At 43.0% G+C, this 15,570-nt stretch overlaps 1 protein-coding gene across 2 annotated transcripts in view; it reads right to left on the reverse strand.

The window, feature by feature from the left end:
- Positions 1-12,109, reverse strand: part of stat3 (signal transducer and activator of transcription 3 (acute-phase response factor)) — a 53,780-nt gene extending 41,671 nt beyond the window's left edge. Inside the window, exons 1-3 of one of the 2 annotated variants that reach the window (XM_041217612.1) lie at positions 11,881-12,109; positions 10,186-10,265; positions 9,233-9,314 (exon numbers count right to left, since the gene is read on the reverse strand). The gene's annotated coding sequence lies outside the window, so the exon portion shown is untranslated. The remainder of the gene's footprint in view (positions 1-9,232; positions 9,315-10,185; positions 10,266-11,880) is intronic. The other variant, XM_041217611.1, reaches the window with a different exon arrangement.
- Positions 12,110-15,570: the final 3,461 nt, after the last annotated feature.

The raw sequence follows: 15,570 nt of genomic DNA on the forward strand, positions 1-15,570 counted from the left end.
TTGCCTTTGAGAAGGTGGTGGTGAGCTGTCTTCTTGAACTGCTGCAGTCCATGTGGTGCAGGTACACCCACAGTGCTGTTAGAAAGGGAGTTCCAGGATTCTGACCCAGAGACAGTGAGGGAAAGTCGATATAGTTCCAAGTCAGGATGGTGTATGGCTTGAAGGGAGCTTGCAGGTGGTAGTATTCTCATGCACCTGCTGCCCTTGTCCTTCAAAGAGGTAGAGGTTGCAGGTTTGTAAGCTGCTCACAAAGGAGCTTTGGCAAATTGCTGCAGTGCATTTTGTAGATGGTACACACTGCTGTCACTATATGTTGGTGGCAGATGGAGTTGGTGGTAGATTGGGTGCCAATCAAACAGGCTGCTTTGTCCTGGTGTTAAGCATCTCAAGTGTTGTTGGATCTGAACTCGTCCAGGTAAGTGGAGGGTATTCCACCACACTCCTGACTTCAGCCTTATAACGCATTCCAAGTGCTGTGACATGTATTACATACAAAATAATACATGCAAATTTTGTCATCACTAAGCTTAGTGACAATGACACCAATACCCCAGAGGATCAAATAAAAATCACAATTCAAACCAGGACAGTTGAATGTGCTAACACTCTTGTGTGATATTTCAAATTCATCATCTCAGGATCTGTCCTTCCTCTTGTGTAATATCTAACAATCCAGACATAATCCATCTTTGGAAGGACAAAATCTACCAGTATCTTTTATGGGTCAGATACAAAACTTCATTCATCTATCATGATACTTCATTAAAATCCTGTTGTCATCACCAATTATAATCGGGTAATGGGAATTCAAGACTGAAATCTAGCAACAAAATCCAGATGAAGCCATAAACCACAGCAGTCGTAGTACAAGGCTTGATGGAAGCTGTTTGAAGCGACATTTGGGCAACATGCACCTACTTGCCTCAACAAATATATACTAATCGTTAGCAATCTTTCAGCAACCACCACATTGTTAATCTCTGTAGACTTGTCAGCCAGCAAGATTGCTTTTGTCTCATCTCTGCAGCTACAGGATTTGTACCTTGTGTCAGGGAGCTCCCTCAGGTCTGCAGCAGGTCATGCTATGGATGACTGTGGGAGCGAGGGGGGGATTGTAGACAGAAGCTGTGATCAAGCTCATGGGCTAAGAAGTTGTTGCAGCAGCGTCTACCAGCAGAAATCAAGGAGCTGCTTTTATTAGCAGAAACAGAGCCGAGTATTGTTGGAAAGGCTGAGATCAGCAGCTGAGTGAAGGAAAATGATTCTCAAAGTAAGTTAGAGCACCAACCAGCAATGCAATCCAAGGACTCTTACTCATCCAACTGAGGAAAGGGGTTACACCCTCTCATTATGACAGGTAATCAAAGGTTTGACTTTGTAAGTAAAAAATAAGCTGACTGCAACATGAAATTATAAAATTCACAACGTAATGCAGTACTTCCAAACAATGCAATGAGGCTGCTATGTATTCACAGTTACCAGGCTCAAAACTAGAATCTACTATATTGCATTTTCAAGCATTCTTGGAGACAATAGGGAATTAAGGCAATGTCTTCTCCACTGGTGTTCAACTCTTTGCTACTGTGATTGCATACTGCACAGTTGGATGATTATTTATAACAGGTAAGTAAATGCATTCCAAGCAGCTAATGTTTTACTAAAGGCTAACTGGGACTAGCTGATTTTAGCCATCAGAAACCAAAATCTTACCCACCCCACCAAACCCACCCCTCAGGATTGACAAATTGTATCATTCACACATTTCTCAGATAAAAAGAGAATTTTGCTTCCATAGTTTTGAATTGCTTTTTTTTTTAAACAGGATTGGAAATTTATACAGTCTGAATCAAAAATAGGACCATGTCACCAGTATATCAAGGAAATTGTTCAGTACTTAGTGGCTGGTTAAAATGTCTAAAAGGTAATTTCATGAATCAATTTATTGCAGTGCCTAGAAAACTGGCTGCAGTAAATAATCAAAAATTATTCACAACTGAAACAACACTAAGGGATATAAAATAGGAGAATATTAAAACATTCTCTTAGGCTTAATAATATTAAAATAGATACACTCTTTCCTTCAATTCCTTGCACTAAAAAGAAATTATTTACTTTTGCAAACAAAATTAAACCACCCATTTGAAAACAATTAAAGCAGATACAAAAATGAATGACTGCTTTGTGTTTGTATTGTTATTAAAACAATATTTCATTTCAATTTCTGGCTCTTGCAACCAAGTGACTTATTAGAGTGAAGGCTGAAACAATTTCAAAATTCGTTTCCCTTCAGATTTTTTTAAGCAACATAATTAGAAAAACAACAATGCTCTCCCTTCTCCCACCAACTTAGGTATTAAAAAGGAAACATTGCAAAATTAATACACTACAAAGCAAAGTGAAATACTCAGTCATGATAAGCAATTTGTCTTAAAAGCATTTATAGCATCGACGGTAAAATAAAAATGATTTTTCTTCTTATCCAAAATCCAAATCCCATATATTCCACTGTGATCCCACAGCACAGATAACAGTGCATTCATAACATGGTGTTCTTAATCATTAAGCACGAAGACTGCAAAGTAAAGTTTCTGGTTTGAAATAATGCTCTGCTTTCAGTTTTACTTTTCTTCTGCAACTCCACTGTAGTTAACATATTGACTTTCAACAATTCTCACCTTTGCAGGCAGACAGGAAGTAGCCCCTAAGGTCTACCTCGTTAAAGAAAAAAATATTGCATTATACACAAGGTTGATAAATTTGGTTTGGATGGATTCCAGGCAATTTAGCCTGTCTCCAGCCACCCCACCCTGTAAGCTACAGCCATATTTTCCCTCTTATGTTTTTATAACCAATAAACAAAGTAATTCAAAGAAAAGAATTAAAAATGCACATTTTTAATACTTCATGATTTTTCTCCTGGTTTATACTTTCAGTAACCAGCAGATTAATTTTTTTTTGGAAACTGCAGGATAATCCTGGAGGGTTGACAAAACTGTTTATATAGTACCATTTAAGATCTCAGTACATCCCTGCACATTTTACAGTTAGTGAACTGATTTTGTGAAATGTGCATTATTTCAAGGGTGGGTGATGCCTGGCACCTGTAATTTCTTAGCCTGTAGAATAGGGTTTCAGCTTGCATCAATTCAGTTGGATAGGGTTGCACTCTACTCACTAATTCATATTCCACTAATCATATTTTGTCTTAAAATGAGACTCTAAAATGAACAGTAATTGGGAGGAAGAGTGGAAGTGGTGCACAACACTTACAAACAATAACAGAAATAATTACCTTCAACCATCAGAGTATACTGTCATGGTAACATGTCACACTGACTTGAAGCAGTACAGTGGCATAAGATATTACTCTAGTAACTGTCTGGAGGGCAGTGGCATAGTGGTATTGTCACTGGACAAGTCACTGGACATGATCTGGGGACCTAGTTTGAATCCCACCATGGCAGATTTGAATGGTGAAATTTGATTTCAATAAAAACCTGGAATTAAAAGTTTGATGATAACCACAAAACCCATCTGTCTTAACCCATCTGATTCACTAATTCCCCTTTGAGGAACCGTCTTTCCTTACATGTGACTTCAGATCCACCAACAATGACCTCAATTAGGGATCAGCCTTGCAATTAGGGATGGGCAATGAATGTTGGCCTAGCCAGCAACACCCACATCCCATGAACAAATTAAGAAAAACTCTCCACTGGTCTGAGCTAGCCGAAGATGGCTGCGCTTGTCGAAGGTCAGTCAACTCAGTTCCATAACTGCAGAAGTTCCTCAGGGTCCTAGGTCCAACCATCTTCACCTGCTTCAATGACCTACCTTCCATCATAAGGTCAGAAGTGGGGATGCTTGCTGATCATTGCACAATGTTCAGCACCATCTGCAACTCCTCAGATACTGAAGAAGTCCATGTCCAAATGCAGCAAGACCAGGGCAATATCCAGGTTTGGGCTGATAAGTGGAAGTAACATTCGCACAACACAAATGAAGGCAATGACCACCTCCAACAAGAGAGAAGCACTGACATTACCATCGCTGAATTCCCCACTGTCAACATCTGGGGTTTACCATCAGAAACTGAACTGGACTAACCATATAAATACTGTGACTACAAGAGCAGGTCAGAGGCTAGGAATCCTGCTGCGAATAACTCACCCCCTGGCTCTCCAAAGCCTGTCCACCATCTACAAGGCACAAGTCAGGAATGTGATGGAATACTCTCCACTTGCCTGGGTGAGTGCAGCTCCAACAACACTCAGGAAGCTTGACACCATCCAGGACAAAGCAACCCGCTTGATTGGCACCCCATCCACAAACATCGACTCCCTCCACCACTGACACAGAGTGGCAGCTGTGTGCAGCATCTACAAGGCTCACCAAGGATACTTAGACAGCACCTTTCAAACTCACGACCACTACCATCTAGAAGGACAAGGGCAGCAGGCATGGGAACACCACTACCTGCAAGTTTCCCTCCAAGCCACTTACCATACTGAATTGGAAATATATCACTGCTCCTTCACTGTCGCTTGATCAAAATCCTGGAACTCCCTCCCAATAGCACTGTGGGTGTACCTACACCACATAAACTGCAGCAATTCAAAAGGCTGCTGACCACCACCTGCTCAAGGGCAATATGCAATGGGCAATAAATGCTGGCCGAGCCAGCGACACCCACATCCCATGAATGAAAAGTACAACTGCTTTGATCACCTGACAAATAGAGATGTCCCAAAACAGCTGGAACATCAGAGGAAAAACTACGTAGAGGTTGCAGACATTATAAATGAGCAATTTTGATATTATACTGTAGTGGAAAATATATCAAGACTGTACATATTCAATATTTTTGATATATTTTAAAAATTGTTGCAGCTTTTTAAACAATTTTCTGAAGATATAATCTCACTACCGCTTTTTAAAAAAAATATTCATGGGATGTGGGCTTCGCTGGCTGAGCCAGGATTTATTGCCCAACCCTACTTGCCCTTGAGAAGGTGCTGGTGAGCTGTCTTCTTGAACAGCTGCAGTCCATGTGGTGTAGGTGCACCCATAATGCTGTTAGGGAGGGAGTTCACAGACAGAATCACACAGCAGAAGAGGCCATTCGAGTCTGCACTGATACGTGAGAAACACCTGACCTACCTACCTAATCCCATTTACCAGCACTTGGCCCATAGCCTTGAATGTCATGACGTGCCAAGTGCTCATCCAGGTACTTTTTGAAGGATGTGAGGCAACCTGCCTCCACCATCCTCCCAGGCAGCGCATTCCAGACCCTCTGGGTAAAAAAGTTTTTCCTCACATCCCCCCTAAGCCTCCTGCCCCTCACCTTGAACTTAGGATCCCTTGCGACTGACCTTTCAACTAAGGGGAACAGCTGGGCCCTATCCACCCTGTCCATGCCCCTCAATCTTGTACACCTCGATCAGGTCGCCCCTCAGTCTTCTCTGCTCCAATGAAAACAACCCAAGTCTATCCAACCTCTCTTCATAAATTAAATGTTTCATCCCAGGCAACATCCTGGTGAATCTCCTCTGCACCCGCTCCAGTGCAATCACATCCTTCCTATAATGTGGCGGCCAGAACTGCACACAGTACTCCAGCTGTGGCCTCACCAAGGTTCTATACAACTCCAACATAACATCCCTACTTTTGTAATCTATGCCTCGATTGATAAAGGCAAGTCTCCCATATGCCTTTTTCACCACCCCATTAACATGTCCCTCCAGCCAGGATTCTGTCCCAGGACTTTGACCCAGTGACAGTGAAGGAACGGCGATATATTTCCAAGTCAGGATGGTGAGTGACTTGGAGGGGAACTTCCAGGTGGTGGTATTCCCATCTATCTGCTGCCCTTGTCCTTAGAGATGGTAGTGGTCATGGGTTTGGAAGGAATGTTGAAGAAGCCTTGGTGGATTCCTGCAATGTATCTTGCAGATGGTACACACTGCTGCTACTGTGCATCGGTGGTGGAAGGAGTGAATGTTTGTGGATGTGGTGCCAATCAATCGGGCTGCCTTGTCCTGGATGGTGTCAAGCTTCTTGAGTGTTTTAAGACCTGCACTCATCCAGGCAAGTGGAGAGTATCCCACCACACTCCTGACTTGTGCCTTGTAGATAGCTTTGGGGAGTCAGGAGCTGGGTTACTCGTCGCAGAATTCCTAACCTTTGTTTTAATGGTTGGTAGAGGGGGATTCAGTGATGGTAATGCCATTGAACATCAAGAGGCAATGGTTAAATTCTCTCTTGTTAGAGATGGGCATTGCCTGACACTTGTGTGCCACAAATGTTACTTGCCACTTGTCAGCCCAAGCCTGGATATTGTCCAGGTCTTGCTGCATTTGGACACTGACTGCTTCAGTATCTGAGTAGTCACGAATGATACTGAACATTGTGCAATCATTAGCAAACATCCCCACTTCTGACCTTATGATGGAAGGAAAGTCAGTCATGAAGATGGTTGGGCCGAGGATACTACCGAGGAACTCGTGCAGTGATGCCCTGCAGTTGAGCTGACTGAACTCCAACAACCACAACCTTGTGCTTGGTATGACTCCAACCAGTGGAGGGTTTTCCCACTGATTCCCATTGACTTCAGTTTTGCTAGGGTTCCTTGGTGCCACAATCGGTCAAATGTGGCCTTGATGCCAAGGGCCGACACTCTCACCTCACATCCGGTGTTCAGCTCTTTTGTCCATGTTTGAACCAAGGCTGTATTGAGGTCAGGAGCTGAGTGGCCCTTGTGAAATCCAAATTGGTCATCAGTGAGCAGGTTTTTGCTAAGCAAGTGCCGCTTGATAGCACTCTTGATGACCCCTTCCATTACTTTACTGAAGTTCAAGGGTAGGCTGATGGGGCGGTAATTGTCCAGGTTGGATTTGTCCTTTTTGCGTACAGGACATACCTGGGTAATTTTCCACATAGCTGGGTAGATGCCAGTGTTGTAGCTGTACTGGAACAACTTGACTAGGGCGTGGCAAGTTCTGGAGCACAAGTCTTCAGAACTATTCCTGGAATATTGTCAGGGCCTATAACCTTTGCAGTATCCAGTAACTTCAGTCGCTTCTTGATATCACATGGAGTAAATTGAATTGGCTGAAGACTGGCATCTGTGATGCTCAGGACCTCTGGAGGAAGCCAAGATGGATCATCCACTCGGCACTTCTGGCTGAATATTGGAACAAATGTTTCAGCCTTATCTTTTGCACTGATGTGCTGGGCTCCTCCATCATTGAGGATAGGGATAGTTGTGGAGCTTCCTCCTCCAGTGAGTTGTTTAATTGTCCACCACCATTCATGACTCGATGTGGCAGGACTTCAGATCCGTTGGTTGCAGGATCGCTTAGCTCTGTCTATCACTTGCTGGTTATGCTGTTTGACATGCTAGTCCTGTGTTATAGCTTCACCAGGTTGACACCTCATTTTTAGGTATGCCTGGTGCTACTCCTGGCAAGCCCTCCTGCACTCTTCATTGAACCAGGGTTGATCTTCTGGCTTGATGGTAATGGTAAAGTGGGGGATACGCTGGGCCCTGAGGTTACGCATTGTGTTTGAGTACAATTCTGTTGCTGCTGATGGCCCACAGCGCCTCATGGATGCCCAGTCCTGCATTGCTAGATCTGTTCAAAATCTATCCCATTTAGCATGTTGGTGGTGCCGCACAACATGTTGGAGGGTATCCTCAATGTGAAGGCAGGACTTCATCTCCACAACAACTGTGCAGTGGTCACTTCTACTGATACTGTCATGGACAGTTGCATCTGCAGCAAGCAGGTTGGTGAGGATGAGGTCAAGTATGTTTTACCCTCTTGTTGGTTGCCTCACCACCTGCTGCAAACCCAGTCATTTAGGACTCAGCCAGCTCAGTCAGTCGTGGTGCTACCGAGACACTCTTGCTGATGGACATTGTAACCCCACTCAGAGTACATTCTGCGCCCTTGCCACCCTCAGTGCTTCTTCCAAGTGGTGCTCAAAATGGAGGAGAACTGATTCATCAGCTGATGGAGGGCCGTACGTGGTAATCAGCAGGAGGTTTCCTTGTCTATGTTTGACCTGATGCCATGAGACTTAATGGGGTCTGGAGTCGATGTTGAGGGCTCACGGGGCAACCCCCTCCCGACTGTGTACCACCGTGCTGCCAGCTCTGCTGGGTCTGTCCTGTCCAGTTTGACTAGTCTGTGAGACAGCTCTCCCAATTTTGGCACTAGCCCCCAGATTTTAGTAAGGAGGACTTTGCAGGGCTGAGATTGCTGTTGTCATTTCCAGTGCCTAGGTTGATGCCGGGTGGTCTGTCTGGTTTCATTCCTTTTTTGTGACTTTGTAGCGGTTTTGTTACAACTGAGTGGCTTGCTACATTTCAGAGGGTATTTAAGAGACAACCACATTGCTGTGGGTCTGTGTCTCAGGTAGGTCACAGACCAGGTAAGGACAACAGATTTCCTTCCCTAAAGGACATTAGTGAATCAGATAGGATTTTATGACAATCAACAATGGTTTCATGATTTTTAATTCCAGATTTTTATTGAACTCAAATTCCACCATCTGCCATGGTGGGGTTCAAACCCTAGTTCCCAGGACATTAACTGGGTGTCTGAACAATAAAACTACACCATCACCTCCCCTAATGTTATGAACAAGGAAAGAATAATACGATGCACATAAGATGCTAGTAATTTTCCCTGTTTTCACAGAACTGGAAGTACTAGGGTGTTCCTGTTCACAAGGTGCCCTGTGACAAATTTAGGCTTCCAAGCCACAATTAATATGTGACTTCTAAAACGGAATATCCTTCCTCATTCTTATAAACCAAACCAAAATATTACACCTGCTAGTTCTACTTTCAAAATTATTTTACTAAAGGTTCAGCTTTAAATATGGGAAAACTGAAGTTACATTCAGCAAGCATTACCCACATAACTTACTTAAAAGTCACAAGAATTTTAAATCATACTTCCTCCTTCTGAAAAGAAATACTTTATTTTCCAAAATGGCTTCCTATTTATTCTGATTTTTTTCTGCAAAAAAATATACAAAATAGCCCACAATATTTTAGTAACAATTTTGACACTTACCACAAAAGCTTACCACCTCTGCATTTAAAGAGACAGTAACTAGTTTGGGACCATTCATAATAATTAGTGTTAGGACTGAGAGAAACATCCTGGGTGGGGGAGGAATCATTCACTGGCGGATACAAAAAGGTACATTACTTTACCTGATCTCCTCAGCTGACTTGTGTAGAATTTTTCTGCTCTCACGGGTTTTTCAAGATAGCACCACTCTACTATACGTGAATGCTGAAAGATGGAAAGATAGAACAATGATAAAGATAGCGTGAACTGATAGGGGGAGAAAAAAAATGGCTGAGATCAAGAAACAGGGTAATCGATTGACAGTCACAAAATCATCAAACAAAAAAAAATCTTGTCAATTGTATAGGAAATAGAAAAAAAGTCTTAAAACAGCAGCTGATAGTAGAAAATCATCTAAGTTAACAGGCAAGAAAAAATGTTTTGGGTTTTTTTTTAAAGTTTTTTTGTGTACATATATCAAAAATGGTCCCTTTAACAAATTGAACTATGTGTAGCATGCTGTGTTTCATTAGTTATGCTGCAGTCAGGATCAGCAATAATGCTATATTCAGCATATTGTTTCTTCTGACCTACCACGGACCAAACTAATATCAGCACAGCTCCAACATTTTCTCAGTTTCTCTAACGTTCTCTCCGAATTTCACCAGCATTCTAGGAATTAAAAATTCCTAATGTCAAGTACAGCGTAAAATTTAGAAGTCTTTTAAATGTCAGCTACTCATAACACTGCAGAGTTGTGTGGCACTTTCCACGTCACAAAAGAAGATACTAGCAGAAACTGAAGCTTTTTGATGCATTGTGAGTAATGTTGTGAATGTGTTGAGCACTGAAACACGAGTCTTAGCAGCAGCATTTCAGGTTTGATGATTTCAACACAAAACAACGCCAATTATATATTATAACCACAAGTGACAACTGGTTCTACTCTTAAATATTAAACTGATATTTCAATACTTAAAGTCAAAATAGCTGTTGAACATATAACGAGGATGCCACCGAGATACAACAGCCCCATCATTTCAGATAAGAGCAAAAAACTGCGGATGCTGGAAATCCAAAACAAAAATAAAAATACCTGGAAAAACTCAGCAGGTTTGGCAGCATCTGCGGAGGGGAACACAGTTAACGTTGCGTCCGTATGACTCTTCAACAGAACTAAGTAAAAATAGAAAAGAGGTGAAGTATAGGCATTTCAGTATCGTTCTGAATATACATGTAATCAATGGGAAAATACATATGCAATGGATTAAAGCAGAGTGAAAAAAAGTTGAATATCAAACAATAAACAGGTGACAGCATCACTCATAATCCTTTCAACCTCTACAGTTGGGAACTATTTGCCATGCATTAACAAACAGCCTATCATTGTCTTGAACAACAGTACTTCGAGGTATACGCTGTTATTGTTTTATGTGTATGAAATAAGCCAATCATATAACTTGTACTCAAATCTAGTTCGCATTTTATACGAGATATGAAGCAAATCAAAAATACATAAAAGTTACAAAGATTTCATTCAACAACTGAATCTCAATTACATAATCAAGAAAGGGCTACTCAACAGGGGTGTAATCAGCTTTGATTTAAAACATGACAACACACTTTCCACAAATACTGTTTTGTTGGACGAGCTGAAGCTAGCAGTGTACATACAGTATCTACAAACATTATTGTATTCTTCCACATCATTTTATATTTGCATGCAATAACAACATAGTAAATGCATTTTTCTGTGACAAAATGTCATTTAAGCACTAATACTTTAACAGAAGCTGATATAAACTTGCCACGTGCCCAAAAACTCTGTCTTCCCCTTAAATACAGTCACCACACTTCCTGTGAGCAGTGGCTGAGGGACAACATTTCAATTAATAAATGTTACTTCCTACATTAAATGTGGAATAAAAATGAGCCAAGTGTCAGCAGTGCATTCACCTTGAAAGTGGCTACTCTTCCAACAGCTTAAACAAATTCGTAAAGATTATTTTCTGCATTCATTCCAGGGTCTATTTGGAAATCAGCAATTGCCATATTTTGGTGTCACATAAGTGTGTGGATCAGACTCAGGAGTCATGGAGATATCGAGGCTCTCCAAATCCAATGGGTTTCCTACTGTAAAAGCAAAATACTGGGGGTGTTGGAAATCTGAAACAAAAACAGAAAATTGCTGGAAAAGCTCAGCAGGTCTGACAGCCTCTGTGGGGAGAGGGAGAGAGAGAGAGAGAGAGAGAGACAGACACAGACAACGAGAGAGACAGACACAGACAAAGAGAGAGACAGACAGAGACACAGAGAAAGACAGACAGACACAGGGAGACAGAGAGAGAGAGACAGAGACACAGACAGATACAGAGAGCGACAGAGACAGACAGAGAGAGGAAGACAGAGACAGACAGATACAGAGAGAGACAGAGACAGACAGATACAGAGAGACAGAGACAGACAGATACAGAGAGACAGAGAAGGGGGCAGAGAGACAGAGCCAGAGAGAGAGACAGAGACAGACAGAGAGAGGGAGGGAGACAGAGGGAGAGACAGAGACAGAGAGACGGACAGAGACAGAGAGAGGGACAGAGACAGAGAGAACATTTCCAGTCCGTGTGACTCTTCTTCAAAACGTTCCTATTGTAATTGGGTTTTATACACATTTAATTTTATTGCACGAATCACATTCTCTGGTAACCCAGACATACCATAAGCTCCAGCTCTGGTCCTGCCTGAGGTAACAAGGAGTTCTCAGGCCTATAACGAATAGGACGACCCCACATACCTGCAGCAATAAAACTTTCCAGCCGCTCACCCCCAACTTCCTGACACTCTCTCGCTCTACGGCTGACACATGCTTAATTCCACCGACTTGGGAATATTTTATCCCAGGCTCGAGCCTCTCGGCTTCAAAATAAGTTCCCAAGAAACTGTCGATTCACAGGTTTCAATGATGCTTTTTTTTTGACGCACTTGGGGCCTGACAAAGATAGCGAGGGGGGGGGGGGGAAAATCCCCGACGCGCAAACTTCAGCCGACAACCTACCCTGGCTGACGAGCGATTGACAGCCGGCTCCGCCAATCCGAGGCCGGCCTCCCCGCGGAGCCGCCCCGCCCCCGCGGGGGCTCCCGCCAATCGTCGGGGAGAGGGGGCGGGAGGCTTGGTTGAGAGGCGCCGCTCCGCCCCCCCGCGGCTGCTCCGCTCGGCGCTCGCCCTCCCGCCGGGCTCGCGCGCTGCTCCCACAGGCCAGAGTGGAGGCACTGTGACCAATCAGCGGGGGCGGCGATCACTCCCTGGAACAGCCGCCGCCGCGAAATCATCTGAGTTCCTGGCAGCGATGACGTCTTGGCCTCTGAGCGCCAGTGCCAGAGACCAAATTGATGGGAGTTTTGTTGTCAATCAAATGACTAACCCTTTTATTCCCTTAAGAAAAAGGAAACAGGCAATTGCTTATGGTTTTATGCAACATTTTGCATATTTATCATCATTTAAAAAAGTAAGATCTTAAGTTCCTGATTTCAATTGGCAACATTAGATTTTGCTTTTGAATCCAAAGCCAACCTTACAGAGGGTCATAAAAGCAAAAATACTGCGAATGCTGGAAATCTGAAATAAAAGCAGAAAATGCTGGAAAAACACTGCAGGTCTGGCGGCATCTGTGGTGAGAGAAACAGAGTTGATGTTTTTCGAGCGCAATATGATTTCTTCAGAGTCCTACATAGAGTTACTTAGAATTTTATAGCACGGAAGTTAGGCCACTTGGCCCAATTCATCCATTTTGCCATAAAAGCAAAATACTGCCGATGCTGGAAATCTGAAACATAAACAGAAAATGCTGGAAAAACTCAGCAGATCTGGAGGAATCGGCAGAGAAGAGTACAGTTGATGTTTCAAGTCCTCATGACCCTTCAACAGAACTAAGTAAAAATAGGAGAGGGGTGAAATATAAGCTGGTTTGGGGGGGGGTGGGGGGGAGGGGGTCGTGGGAGAGGGGGGGCGGTGGTTGTTGGGACAAGCAAGCAGTGATAGAAGGAGATAACCAAAAGATGTTACAGACAAAAGAACAAAGAGGTGTTGAAGGTGGTGATATTATCTAAAAGAATGTGCTAATTAAGAACGGATAGCAGGACAAGCAAGGTAGCTTTAGTGGGGGTGGGATGAAATAAGACTAAAAGGGCATAAAAGGTATAGATAAATGATCGGTGGAATACATTAAAAATAATGGAAATAGGTGGGAAAAGAAAAATCTAAATAAATTATTGGAAAAAACAAGGAGGAGGGGGAAGAAACGGAAAGGGGGTGGGGATGGAGGAGAGAGTTTAAGATCTAAAATTGTTGAACTCAGTATTCAGTCTGGAAGGCTGTAAAGTGCCTAGTCGGAAGATGAGGTGCTGTTCCTCCAGTTTGCATTGAGCTTTACTGGAACAATGCAGCAAGCCAAGGACAGACAGAGCAGGGTGGAGTGTTAAAATGGCAAGCGACATGGAGGTCTGGGTGATGCTTGTGGACAGAGCGAAGGTGTTCTGCAAAGCGGTCACCCAGTCTGCGTTTGGTCTCTCCAATGTAGAGGAAACCAAACTCTGAAGAAGTGTCATACGGACTTGAAACGTCAACTCTGTTTCCCTCTCCACAGATGCTGCTAGATTTGCTGAGTTTTTCTAGCATTTTCTGTTTTCGCCCATGCTGATGTTTATGTTCCACACGAGCCTCCTCCCACCCCATTTCATCTCACAGATTGGCCTGGATGGAAGACTAGCTATCTAACAAGAAACAGAGGGTAGGGATAAATGGGTCTTTTTCTGGTTGGCAAGATCTAACGAGTGGTGTGACACAGGGATCTGTGCTGGGGCCACAACTTTGTACAATTTATATAAATGACTTGGATGAAGGGATCAAAAGTATGGTCATTAAATTTGCTGATGACACAAAGATAGGTAAGATAGTATGTGGAGAACACACAGAGGCTACAAAGGTACATAGATAGGTTAAGTGGTGGGCAATGGAGTATAAAGTGGGAAAGTTGGAAATGATCTATTTTGGCAGGGAATATAAAAGAGAAGCATATTAACTAAATGGTGAGAGATTGCATAGCTCTGAGAGGGATCAAGGTCTGCAATGGGTCCTGGTGCATGAACTGAAAAAGGCTAGTATGCAGTTATGGCAAATAATTAGGAAAGCCAATAGAATGTTATCATTTATTGCTGGGGGAATTGAATACAAAAGTAGGGAGGTTATACTTCAGTTATACAGGGCACTGGTGAGTCCTGAAGTTCTGTGCACAAGGAAGGATGTAAATGCATTGGAAACAGTACAGAGAAGGTCTACTAAACCAGTACCTGAATTGGGCAGGTTGTACTGTGAGGAAAGGTTGGACAGGCTAGGCTTTGTAATCACTGGAGTTTAGAAGAGTAAGAAGCAACATGATTAAAACATATAAGATTCTGAAGGGTTTTGACGGGTCGATGTGGAGAAGATATTTCCCCTTGTGGGAGAATCTAGAACTAGGGGCTGCTGTTTAAAAATAAGTGGTCACCCATTTAGGACAGAGATGAGGAGAATTTCTTTCTCTCAGAAAACTGTATACTAGAGCAATTTTTTCCTCTCCTTTCCTGACGGAACCAACTCACACTGACTGGAATATGGTCTGAAAATGTCAGTTTTTCAGTCTTTGTACTGCCTTATGTATCTTCTGTAGTAATTTGGTACAACTGAATGGCTTGCTCACCCAGTTCAGAAAGCAGTTAAGAGTCAACCACCTTTCTGTGGGTCTGGAGTAACGTGCAGGCTATAGCAGGTCAAGAACGTTAGTGAACCAGATGCATTTTTACAACAAGGAATGATAGTTTCATGGCACCATTACTGAGAGAAACATTCAATTCCAGATTTATTAAATAATTGAATTTAAGTTGCACCAGCTGCTGTGGTGGAATTTGAACCCATGTCCCAAACATTAGCTTGGGCCTCTGGATTACTAGTCCAGTGACATTACCACTTCACCACTGTTACACCCCATCTACCAACTTAAACATTCATTCCCTCCACCACCAATGCACAGTGGCAGCACTGTGTACCATCTATAAGACACACTGCAGCAATTCACCAATCCTCTTCAATGGCACCTTCCAGCCTGTGACCTCTACCACCTAGAAGGACACATGGGATCACCACTACCTGCAAGTTCCCTCCAAGTTCCACAGCATCCTGACTTGAAACTATATCACCGCTCCATCATGGTAGCAGAATAAAATCCTGGAACTCCTTTTCTAACAGTACTGTGGGTGTACCTGCACAAGATGGACTGCAGTATTTGAAGAAGGCAGCTCACCACCACTTCTCAAGGGCAATTAAAGACGGGTAACAATTGCTGGCCTTGCCAGTGATGCCCACATCCAATGAAATAATAAAAAGAAAAAAATTGTTCAGCGTCACCAACTGCTCGTGTTAGTGGACTTCAATCCCCCAGTTACCCTGACT

Source organism: Carcharodon carcharias, chromosome 23, assembly GCF_017639515.1.
Source record: "Carcharodon carcharias isolate sCarCar2 chromosome 23, sCarCar2.pri, whole genome shotgun sequence".
Taxonomy (NCBI): domain Eukaryota; kingdom Metazoa; phylum Chordata; class Chondrichthyes; order Lamniformes; family Lamnidae; genus Carcharodon; species Carcharodon carcharias.